This window comes from Tachyglossus aculeatus, chromosome 1 (assembly GCF_015852505.1).
Source record: "Tachyglossus aculeatus isolate mTacAcu1 chromosome 1, mTacAcu1.pri, whole genome shotgun sequence".
Lineage (NCBI taxonomy): Eukaryota > Metazoa > Chordata > Mammalia > Monotremata > Tachyglossidae > Tachyglossus > Tachyglossus aculeatus.
This window is the reverse complement of record NC_052066.1, coordinates 111,850,750-111,863,167: the sequence shown is the minus strand read 5'-3', so window position 1 is coordinate 111,863,167 and position 12,418 is coordinate 111,850,750. Positions and strand designations below refer to the sequence as shown.

At 44.4% G+C, this 12,418-nt stretch overlaps 1 protein-coding gene across 1 annotated transcript in view; it reads left to right on the top strand.

Moving 5' to 3' along the window:
• The first annotated feature begins 1,317 nt into the window (after window positions 1–1,317).
• Window positions 1,318–12,418, top strand: part of KCNS3 (potassium voltage-gated channel modifier subfamily S member 3) — a 34,601-nt gene continuing 23,500 nt past the window's right edge. Inside the window, exon 1 of the mRNA XM_038748399.1 lies at window positions 1,318–1,396. The gene's annotated coding sequence lies outside the window, so the exon portion shown is untranslated. The remainder of the gene's footprint in view (window positions 1,397–12,418) is intronic.

Genomic DNA, 12,418 nt, shown 5'->3' with positions numbered 1-12,418 from the left:
CCACCCAAGCATTTAGTACAATGCTTGGCACACAGTAAGCACTTAACAAATACCACAGTTATTATTACTAAACACTTGAGAGAGTGCAATACAACAGATAGGCACGTTCCCTGACCACAGCGAGCTCACAAACTAGAGGGATTACATTCTATAAGTAAGGGTGGATCCTTATACTAGTGGGCTGGTCTCACATCTGTTCTGTGAAACAGCAGCATGGCTTAGTGGAAAGAGCAGGGAATTTGGAAATCAGAGGTCATGGATTCTAATCCCGACTTCGCCATTTGTCAGCTTTGTGACTTTGGGCAAGTCACTTAAGCAGCGTGACTCAGTGGAAAGCGCGCTGGCTTGGGAGTCAGAGGTCATGGGTTCGAATCCCGGCTCAACCACTAGTCAGCTGTATGACCTTGGGCAAGTCACTTAACTTCTCTGTGCCTTAGTTACCTCATCCGTAAAATGGGGATTAAGACTGTGAGCCCCACGTGGGACAACCTGATCACCTTGTATCCCCCCCATGCTTAAAACAGTGCTTCACACATAGTAAGCACTTAACAAATACCACCATTATTATTATTATTATCATCATCATTATTATTATCTGAATACAATTTTGACTGTCTCCTTACATCTTTGCACACCCTTTCCTAATGTCTTCCCACCAGGCCTGTTTGTCTGCTGCAGTGGTCTTTTTTTAATTATGTGTCAAGTACTGTTCTCAGCCCTGGGGTAGGTACAAGTTAATCTGGTCGGACACAGCCCCTGTTTCACATTCGTCTGACAGTCTAAAGAGGGAGAATCCCCATTTTTATAGCTGAGGAAACTGAGACATAGAGAAGTGGAATGACTTGCCCAAGGTCACATAGAAGGTAAGTAGCAGAGCCTGGATTAGAACCCAGGTCCATCTGACTCCCAGTCTCTATTCTATCCACTAAGTCATACTGATTCTTGGTCTTCTAGAAAGTTGGTGCCAATAAAGTGAGCTCTTACCCAAGCATGAAGAGAAAACTCTTTCTTGACTTCTCCAAGCCCCACAGTTTTATTTCTGCTGCCCTCCAATAGTCAGTGACTGATCGGCGTACGTCATTCAATTAATTAATCTTATTTACTGAGCGCTTACTGTGTTCTGAGCACTGTACTAAGCTCTTGGGAAAGTACAGTATAACAGAGTTGGTAGACATGTTCTCTGCCTCCAGTGACATTACTTGAAACCTATGCTTTATTTTGACATTTTCTGTTTGCCTTTCCTGCTTCCTTATGCTCCATTTCAGCTCGCCATACCCAGCTGCTTGGGAGTACTGCTATCATCTACTACCCTCACCTGTCCTACCTGGGGAAGTTGCAAAGCAATAAGCATTGCCTCCAACTGGTGAGCTGATTGTATTCCAGGACTTCAGCATTTGTGAGTCCATTTGGAGGGGGAGGAAGGGTCCAGATGTCAATTTTACTACCCAGAAATTTGAATGAGCCTCCTGCAGAGAGCTCCAGCTCTCATAGGCAGAGGAAAGGTTCCAACTCTATAGAAACTGTATTGCCTAATGAGTAGAGCACATTGCAGGGAGTCAGAAGGACCTGGGTTCTAATTCTGGCTCTTTCACTTGTCTGCTGTGTGACCTTGGGCAAGTCACTTGCCCTACAAACATGCTTTGGACATGTCACCCAGTCCTCAAAGATCTCCAGTGGTTGCCCATCAACCTTCACATGAAGCAAAAACTCCTCACTATTGGCTTCAAAGCTCTCCATCACCTTTCCCCCTCCTACCTCACTTCCCTTCTCTCCTTCTACAGCCCAGCCTATGCACTCCACTCCTCTGCTGTTAACCTCCTCACTGGGCCTCGTTCTCGCCGGTCCCGCCAATGACCCCGGCCCACGTCCTTCCTCTGGTCTGGAATGCCCTCCCTCCTCCCATCTGCCAAACTAGCTTTCTTCCCCCCTTCTAAGCCCGACTGAGAGCTCAACTCCTCCAGGAGGCCTTCTCAGACTGAGCCCCTCTTTTCCTCCTCCCCTCCCTATCGCCTCTGCTCTCTCCCTCTGCTCTACCCCCTTCTCCACCCTACAGCACTTGTATATATTGTACATATTTATTATTCTATTTATTTTATTAATGATGTGCATATATCTATATATATCTATTTATCTATTTTGATGCTATTGATGCCTCTCCACTTGTTTTGTTTTGTTGTCTGTCTCCCCCTTCTAGACTGTGAGTCCGTTGTTGGGGTAGGGATTGTCTCTATCTGTTGCTGAATTGTATTTTCCAAGCACTTAGTATAGTGCTCTGCATACACTAAGCACTCAATACGATTGAATGAATAAATGAATGAAGTTCTCTGTACCTATTACCTCATCTGTAAAATGGAGATCAGGACTGTGAGACGGTGAGCTTGCTGTGGGCAGGGAATGTGTCTGTTTGTTCTTGTAATGTACTCTCCCAAGCGCTTAGTACAGTGTTTTGCACACAGTTAGTGCTCAATAAATGCAATTGAATGAGTGAATGGTACATAGTAAGTGCTTGACAAATACCAAAATTAAAAACAAACTACAAACAAAAAATCTTGGTAGCCCTTTAGATCGGTCTGAAGCTTGATAATAATAAATGGATCTGCCACTTCGCCAAGGTGTAAATTTGTTTATCATTGGACAGTGTACTAATAATGATAATTGTGGTATTTGTTAAGTGCGTACTATGTGCAAGGCGCTGCACTAAGTGGTGGGGTGGATACAAGCAAATCCAGTTGGACACAGTCCCCTGTCCCACATAGGGCTTACAGTCTCAATCCCATTTTATAGATGACAGAACCGAGGCACAGAGAAGTGAAGTGATTTGCCCAAGGTCACACAGAAGACAAATGGCAGTGCTGGAATTAGAAGCCAAGTCCTTCTCATTCCCATGCCCATGCTCTATTCACTAAGCCATGCTGCTTCTCATTGAACCAGCTAGATGAGAGAATACAAATATTTCCTTCAGTTATATTAGTGGGGGGACAAACTTTGGTAGTACATGACTTTATTGGGTGCTGGCTGCTTTAAAACCTGAGTCTTTTACAGGCTTATTGTCAGTTCAAATTCTCTGCTAACTCTGAGGCAATTCCTAGTTATCCTCATTTCTCTGGGTGTGGGTGTGTATATACACTTTCAGAGCACAGGCATTAGTACATAGTAGGGTCTCACTGCCTCTAGCACATTTGATATAATTGTATATATAGTGGAAGCAGCATGGCATAGTGGATGGAGTACGGGCTCGGGAGTCAGATGGTCATGGGTTCTAATCTCATCTCTGCCACATGTCTGCTGTGTGACTTTAAGAAAGTCACTTAATTTCTCTGTGCCTGTTAACTTATCTGTAAAAAATGGGGGTTAAGAGTGTGAGTCCAATGTGGAACAGGGACTGTGTCCAACCTACTTAACTGGTACTACCCCAGCACTTAGAACTGTGTTTGGCACAAAGTAAGCACTTAACAAGTACCATAATTATTATTATTAATACGTGCATAAGTCTGGGATTCAGGAACCTCAGGTTCTAGTCTCAGGTGCCACTGGCCTGTAGTACGGCCTTGGGCATACCACTTTACTGCTCTTGTTCAGTTGTTCATTTGTAAAATGGGGACAAGATATCTGTTCTCCCTACCGCTTAGACTCTGAGCTCCACATATACAGGAGCTGTATATGATGTGATTGTCTTGTACATAACCCAATGCTCAGTGTGTTGCTTGGCATATAGTAAGGGCTTAATAAATACATTATTAAAATTCAAATAATAATAATGGTATTTGTTATGTGCTTACTGTGTTCACTGTACTACACGCTGAGAGGTACAAATAAATTGGGTTGGACACATTCCCAGTCCCGTGTAGGGCTCACAGTCTTAATCCCCATTTTACAGTGAGGTAACTGAGGCTCAGAGAAGTGACATGACTTGCCCAAGGTCACACGCAGAAAAGTGGCAGAGCTGGGATTAGAAACCAGGTCCTTCTGACTCCCAAGCCTGTGCTCTATCCACTAGGCCATGCTGCTTCTCTATTTCTCATGGAATTGTACAGCCTGATTATCTGGTAACTACTCCAGTGCTTAGTACAGAGTGTTTAGCAAATAATATTATTATTTTATTAGGATATGATGATGCACACTGCTTGCTCTTTGGTAAAGGTGAAAGACAAGGCACTTTTAAGCAGCGTGGCTCAGTGGAAAGAGGCCGGGCTTGGGAGCCAGAGGTCATGGGTTCTAATCCCGGCTCTGCCACTTGTCAGCTGTGCGACTTTGGGCAAGTCACTTAATTTCTCTGTGCCTCAGTTACCTCATCTGTAAAATGGGATTAAGACTGTGAGCCCCACTTGGGACAACCTGATCACCTTGTATCCCCCCAGCGCTTAGAACAGTGCTTCGCACATAGTAAGTGCTTAACAAATGCCATTATTATTATTATTATTTTAACCCTGATGCAACCAAATATATCATCAGGGTTTTTGGTGAACCTTTCAAGCCAGCCAAATGTGTTAGTAGTAGAAGGAGCAGCTGTGGCTTAGTGGAAAGATCGTGGACTTGGGAGTCTGAGGACCTGAGTTCTAACTGTGACACCACCACTTGCCTGCTGTGTGACCTTGGGCATGTCACTTAACTTGTTTGTGTCCCAGTTCCCTCACCTGTAAAATGAGGATTGAACACTTGATCTCCATCCTACTTAGACCGTGAGCTCCAACTGTGACTGAGACACAGTCTGACCTGATTAGCTTGTACATACCTTATTGCTTAAAACAATGCCTGACATATAGTAAACACTTAACAAATCCATTATTACTATTGTCAGAGCACAGACTAGCCAGTGTCAAATGCTTTTTAAGGTGTAAGAATACACTGCAGAGATGTTTGTGTAGCTTTCTGGATCTTTCGTGTTGGAAAGATAATGCCTACCTATAAGCCGAAATTGTAGATTAGTTATAATTTCCAGCAGTAGGCTAGGATCTAGCAGACAGTGAGAAGCAGTGAGAAACTAGAATTGTCTAAATTCTCACTTGTCTTTTGGAAGATGACCTTTATGGTCATCTTTGAAATACTATGGCAATTACTCAATGTGCTATGTACTGAGAAAAAGCCCTTGCAGATGTGTTGATATCCTCAACATAGCTCAGTGGAAAGAGCACAGGCTTTGGAGTCAGAGGTCATGGGTTCAAATCCCAGCTCTGCCAATTGTCAACTGTGTGACTTTGGGCAAGTCACTTAACTTCTCTGGGCCTCAGTTCCCGCATCTGTAAAATGGGGATTAAGACCGTGAGCCCCCCGTGGGACAACCTGATCACCTTGTAACCTCCCCAGTACTTAGAACAGTGCTTTGTACATAGTAAGCTCTTAATAAATGTCATCATTATTATTATTATTATTATTATTATAGATATCCTTTTATTATCCTATCCTATTATTATTATTATAGTTTATCCTTTCCTGCCTTAACTCAGCCCTCTCTTCTGCCAGACAAAACTATTTCTCCTCCCTTATTGACACCCATGCCCATCACCCCCGCCAGCTCTTCCGTACATTCAACTCCCTTCTCAGGCCCCCGGTTCCTCCCCCTCCTCCGTCCCTCACCCCCAACGATCTGGCCTCCTACTTCATTAACAAAATTAAATCCATCAGGTCCGACCTCCCCAAAGTCTCTTCCCCCCTTTCTCCAACCCCCCGGCTCTCAACCCTCTCTGCTACTCTCCCATCCTTCCCAGCGGTATCTTCAGAGGAACTCTCCTCCCTCCTCTCAAGTGCTACTCCGGCCACCTGTGCTTCTGACCCCATTCCCTCTCATCTTATGAAATCTCTCGCTCCATCCCTTCTCCCCTCCTTAACTTCCATCTTCAACCGCTCACTCTCCACTGGTTCCTTCCCCTCTGCCTTCAAACATGCCCATGTCTCTCCCATCCTAAAAAAAACCCTCTCTTGACCCCACCCTCACCTTCTAGTTATCGTCCCATATCCCTCCTACCATTCCTTTCCAAACTCCTTGAACGAGTTGTCTACACGCGCTGCCTAGAATTCCTCAACAACAACTCTCTCCTCGACCCCCTCCAGTCTGGCTTCCGTCCCCTTCATTCCACGGAAACTGCGCTCTCAAAGGTCACCAATGACCTCCTGCTTGCCAAATCCAACGGCTCATACTCTGTCCTAATCCTCCTCGACCTCTCAGCTGCCTTTGACACTGTGGACCACCCCCATCTCCTCAACACGTTATCTGACCTTGGCTTCACAGACTCCGTCCTCTCCTGGTTCTCCTCTTATCTCTCCGGTCGTTCTTTCTCAGTCTCTTTTGCAGGCTCCTCCTCCCCCTCCCATCCTCTTACTGTGGGGGTTCCCCAAGGTTCAGTGCTTGGTCCCCTTCTGTTCTCAATCTACACTCACTCCCTTGGTGACCTCATTCGCTCCCACGGCTTCAACTATCATCTCTACGCTGATGACACCCAGATCTACATCTCTGCCCCTGCTCTCTCCCCCTCCCTCCAGGCTCGCATCTCCTCCTGCCTTCAGGACATCTCCATCTGGATGTCCGCCCGCCACCTAAAGCTCAACATGTCGAAGACTGAGCTCCTTGTCTTCCCTCCCAAACCTTGTCCTCTCCCTGACTTTCCCATCTCTGTTGACGGCACTACCATCCTTCCCGTCTCACAAGCCCGCAACCTTGGTGTCATCCTCGACTCCGCTCTCTCATTCACCCCTCACATCCAAGCCGTCACCAAAACCTGCCGGTCTCAGCTCCGCAACATTGCCAAGATCCGCCCTTTCCTCTCCAACCAAACCGCTACCCTGCTAATTCAAGCTCTCATCCTATCCCGTCTGGACTACTGCACTAGCCTTCTCTCTGATCTCCCATCCTCGTGTCTCTCTCCACTTCAATCCATACTTCATGCTGCTGCCCGGATTATCTTTGTCCAGAAACGCTCTGGACATATTACTCCCCTCCTCAAAAACCTCCAATGGCTACCGATCAATCTGCGCATCAAGCAGAAACTCCTCACCCTGGGCTTCAAGGCTGTCCATCACCTCGCCCCCTCCTACCTCACCTCCCTTCTCTCCTTCTACTGCCCAGCCCGCACCCTCCGCTCCTCCACCACTAATCTCCTCACTGTACCTCGCTCTCACCTGTCCCGCCATCGACCCCCGGCCCACGTCATCCCCCGGGCCTGGAATGCCCTCCCTCTGCCCATCCGCCAAGCTAGCTCTCTTCCTCCCTTCAAGGCCCTGCTGAGAGCTCACCTCCTCCAGGAGGCCTTCCCAGACTGAGCCCCTTCTTTCCTCTCCCCCTCGTCCCCCTCTCCATCCTCCCGTCTTACCTCCTTCCCTTCCCCACAGCACCTGTATATATGTATATATGGTTGTACATATTTATTACTCTATTTATCTATTTATTTATTTATTTTACTTGTACATTTCTATCCTACTTATTTTATTTTGTTGGTATGTTTGGTTCTGTTCTCTGTCTCCCCCTTTTAGACTGTGAGCCCACTGTTGGGTAGGGACTGTCTCTATGTGATGCCAATTTGTACTTCCCAAGCGCTTAGTACAGTGCTCTGCACATAGTAAGCGCTCAATAAATACGATTGATTGATTGATTGATTGATATCAATCTGTAATAGTGAAAACATGTGCAGATCACTGCATTAAGTGCTAGAGAGAGTACACTAGAATTAGTAGACCCAATCTATGACCTCAAGGAGTTTACAATCTAACAGAGGAGACTGGAACTAAAATTAATTATAGATAGGAGGAAATAATTGAGTATAATGATTTATAGATAAATGCCTCAGGGGATTCAGAGTACTCAAGTGCTTAGGTGAACAGAAGTGTTGAAATGGCAGTTGGGAGATTATAAAGTGAGATTAGAAGTTAATTGAGGAAGGTCTCCTGGAGGACACGTAATTTCAGAATGGATTCAAAGATGGGAAGAACATTGATCTTTTCATAGGCCGGAGGAAGGGGGTGAATAAGAGCTTGTACCCTTCTCAGAGGCAAGGATCATGTGCACTATATCTACTGTACGTCCTAAGTGCTCAGCACAGAATAAGTGCTCAGTAAATAATATCAATTAGGGTGGTGGTGGAAGGAGACAGAACAAGAAACAGTGAGCAAGAGGCCATTAGAGGAGCCAAGAGAGAGAGAGCTGGGGCACAGTGGGAGAAAAATGGATAAATTAGAGGGAGAACTGATTGGGAGCTTTCAAGCCAGTGGCTAAGGTGTTTCAGTCTGGAGAGAGGAATAGGCAACCTGTAGAGGTTTTGTGGGGAGCGGGGAAACACATGCAGTGTTGAGTATAAGTACTCGGGTACTTAGGTAGCACAGAACTGCTGGAGTGTTGGCGAGAGGATATGTGAGGAGAGGTATGGTAATTTAATCAGGAGATGATTCCTGGTTGAGGAAGCAATGGTCTGCTGGATATGGATGGGGGAGAGAGTTCCATGCAGGCGAAGGTCATGGACATTGGGGAGAGCTGTGAGAGAAAGGAGAAAGAGGCAGAGTATGCAGGTTACTTGAGGGGAGATAAGTGCGACTTGGCAAGAGGAGGGAGAAGAGAGTGGATGCCAAAAGGGGATGTGCTAAATGAGTGCCTTAAAGTTGAAGGTCAGGAATTTCTGCTTGTTGAGGAGAGGAGAGAGCAACCATTAGAGGTTTTTGAGGACCGTAGAAATATGTGCAAAATGAAGTTTCCAAAAGATGATCTTGGCAGCCAACCGAAATGTGGACTGGAGAGGGAAGAGACTGGAAAGAGGAGGTCAGCGAGGAGACTGATGAAGTATTCAAGCCAGACTTCAAGCCACCCTACAAGCCAGGGTGGATTTGGTGACAAATCTGAGTCGATCTTGTCAAACTTTCAAGGTGTATCCTTTGTAGTATCCACAGTCTTCTGGAAAAAGTTGATGTACTATCAAAGTTATGCTTGGAATTGAGGTTCCTTGTATCAGAGAGCTACTGAAATGTCAAAGACCTCCCAGAAAAACTGACATGGAGCTCTCTCAACAACTTTTCGATAAACTGGTAGTATCCTGCTAGGGTAAATCAAGGAAGATCAGAGTATAGTTAGCTAAGCATTTAGCATTTAACAAGGCTGCAGTGATCTGGACATACTACTACACAATGAGATGAAAAAATCAACCATCTGTCTTTGTTTAAACCATAGATGCATCCAAGTTGCCTTTTTTCTTATTTGGGAGGCTGAGGATCGTGTTGATATCTATGCACTGATGTTTGACTCATTTACTGAGCAGATTTAGATGAACACCTTTTTCCCCAAGAAGTATGAAATTAGTAACAAGAACAAAGATTCAAAGTTGGAAAATGGTCATGAGATAGTAGAATGGAGCCATTGTTTTAGAGCATTCTCCAGAGCATGAAATGAGGTTGCATGTCACGTCAGCCCGTATTTGGGCTTTTTTTTTGTTTTTTTTTTTTTTGTTTTTTTGGTTAGCCCTTGGAGTGATGCCCTCAGTTTCCCATCTGGGCAGAGGAGGAAAAGAAAATATAAATACCATAAAATCTTTACAGCATAAGTAAATCCATGGGAGTATTGGTGCTTTATATACCACTGCCAACTCTTATTTATATTAAGAACATTGATTTCCAACTCTACAATGCTCCTGGCTACTTTGTCCATCTTTCCCATTGGCAGTATGCATAGCGGATAGAACATGGGACCGGGAGTCAGAGGGTCTTGGGTTCTCATCCCAGCTTCGATATGTATCTGCTCTGTGACCTTGGGCAAGTCACTTCACTTCTCTGTGCCTTAGTTATCTGTAAAATGGGGATTGAGTCTATGAGCCTTATGTGGGTCAGGTACTATGTACAACAGGATTTTATTGTATCCACCTCAGTGTTTAGTACAATGCCTGGCACATAGTAAGCACTTAACAAATACTATAATTATTATTACTATTATTATTATTATTATTATTATTATTCATTCATCAGGATTTCCTGAGTGGCTTCTGTGAATGTAGCGCTGAGACTGTACTCCACCCGGAGCACTGCACTTGGTCCTTGGTAGCATGCACTAAAAATAAAATAAAACCCGGTCCCTGCCCTCTTGGTACTTGCAACCTAATGGGAAGGTTATACAGACACAAGTTGTAAAGCACCAAGGGAACTTAGAGGTAGAACAGCCACAATTGGTAATGGTAAAAGTAGAACAAAAGAAATAGATGAAAAAAATATGCAACCCACAAGTGCAGGATGAGAAGCAATACGGCCTAGTGGATAAAATATGGAACTGGAGGTCAGGAGAACCTGGGTTCTAATCATTCATTCAATCGTGTTTATTGAGTGCTTACTGTGTGCAGAGCATTGTACTAAGCACTTGAGAAGTACAAGTTGGCAACATATAGAGAAGGTCCCTACCCAACAATGGGCTAATCCCAACTCTGACCCTTGTCTGCTGTGTGACCTTGTGCAAGTCACCTAATTTCTCGGTGCTTCAGTTACCTCATCCGTAAAATGGCATTTAAGATTGTGAGCCCCATTTGGGACATGGTCTGCATCCAAACTGGTTAACTTGTGCCTACCCCTGTGCCTATTACTGTGCCAGGCACATAGTAAGTGCTTAACAAATACCATTAAAAAGAAGAGCATGAAAGGTGGCAGGAAGGAAGACATAGCCAGAAGAATGACAATTAGTTGGGAAACGACTCTTGGAAGAATGCATAAACTGTTACTCTGTCTGATCCAGATCAGATTTACATGAAGGATATTTCATCCACGGACTGGTTTATGAGCAAGGTCCGGACACCTGAGATACCGCCTTTTATTTGTCTCCTGCTTCTCTTACCATTTCTTTGAACGTATAACTCAATTTCCTCTGCTGGCTCTCAGTCCTTCTTCTCTCACCTAGTAGCTGTGTGTGACCTACAGGCTCAATTCTGAGCCAGTACTTTTCTTCCTCGAAATTAATTCTCTTCAATAACTCAGTTTCCAGCTCCTGGTTTTCCTGGTTTCCCTGTCTCCCAATGCTTCATCTTCATTCCTGTCTTGTGAGGAAGCAAGCTGATAGAGTGGCCCAGATATTAGGCTGACAAGTCTCACTGTGGGTTGAGTGTAATCACAGTTCTGTTGTTTACCTTTAGGTCACCACGATCTTGGCAAATCACTTCACCAGTTTGTATCTCAGCTTCTCTTCCTGCCTGGCGGCTAGGTGTGTGGGAAGTGTGATCTAATGGGGAGAGAATATTAGTCTGTGAATAGAAACCTAGAGTTCTGTTCTCTGTAGTACCATTAACTACTGATGTGGCCCTGGGAAAATTGTTAAACCCTGCATGCCTCCGTTTTCCATTCCCTAAAACTGTGATCATTTACTCGGGGTTTAAATTGGGGTAGACCTTATAAGGTCTTGGATCTGGACGATTGTACTTATATGGAGAAGGAAATATATACTGGGTAGAGAAGCAGTATGGCCTAGTGGAAAGAGCACAGGCCTAGGAGTCAGAGGACCTGAGTTCTAATCCCAGCTCCTCCACTTTTTTTAATGGTATTTAATTGCTTATTATGTGCCAGCACAGAACTAAGTGCTGGGGCAAGTATAAGTCATTCAGGTTGAACACATACCATATTCTACAAGGGGCTCATGGTCTTAATCCCCATTTTACAGATGAGGTAACTGAGGTACAGAAAAATGAAGTAACTTGCCTAACCAGAGACAAGCAGCAGAGCTGGGATAAGAACCAAGGTCTTAATCAATCAATCAAGGCCCATGCAGTATCCACTAGGCCATGATGCTCTCTACTTGTCTGTTGTGTGATCTTGGGCAAGTCACTTCACTTCTCTGTGCCTCAGTTACCTCATCTGTAGAATGGGGATTAAGACTGTGAGCCTCATGTGGGTTATGGATCACATAGGACCTCATTAGTTGGTATCTACCGCAGCACTTGGTACAAGGACTCACCCTTATGCCCACACATAAACTAAAGGATGAAGAATCTTACTTTAAAAAAATGTAAACAGGATAGGCTCAGTATCATTCCCTTTCTCCTGGTCTCCAAGAAATGCTTTCAGAATAGAGACTATAATAAGTGAGTTCCATTGGGCCCTTTAGAAGAATGGGGTTATTTAATTTTAGGTCTCATTATTTAATAAATAATAGATGACGGAACAGCAATTTTCAAAATTGAGCTAGCAAATAAATTAATAATAATCAAGGTCATTTTTTCCATGAAGGGGACTACAAAGGTACTGTATTGGAGGTGAGTGGAAAGGCATCTGCCAGAAAGTTTGAGTATTTTAGAGTGTATAATTTTTCTCCGAAGACTAGATATTTTGCATTTTACTTATTCATTATGTGACATAAAACAACAATACGGCACATTGGAAGAACAGTGATTGGCATATAGTAAGCACTTATCACGTACTATCCAAAGAACAAATGGATAGCAGTAAACAATTCGAACTTCTCTGTTACTGATTTTTT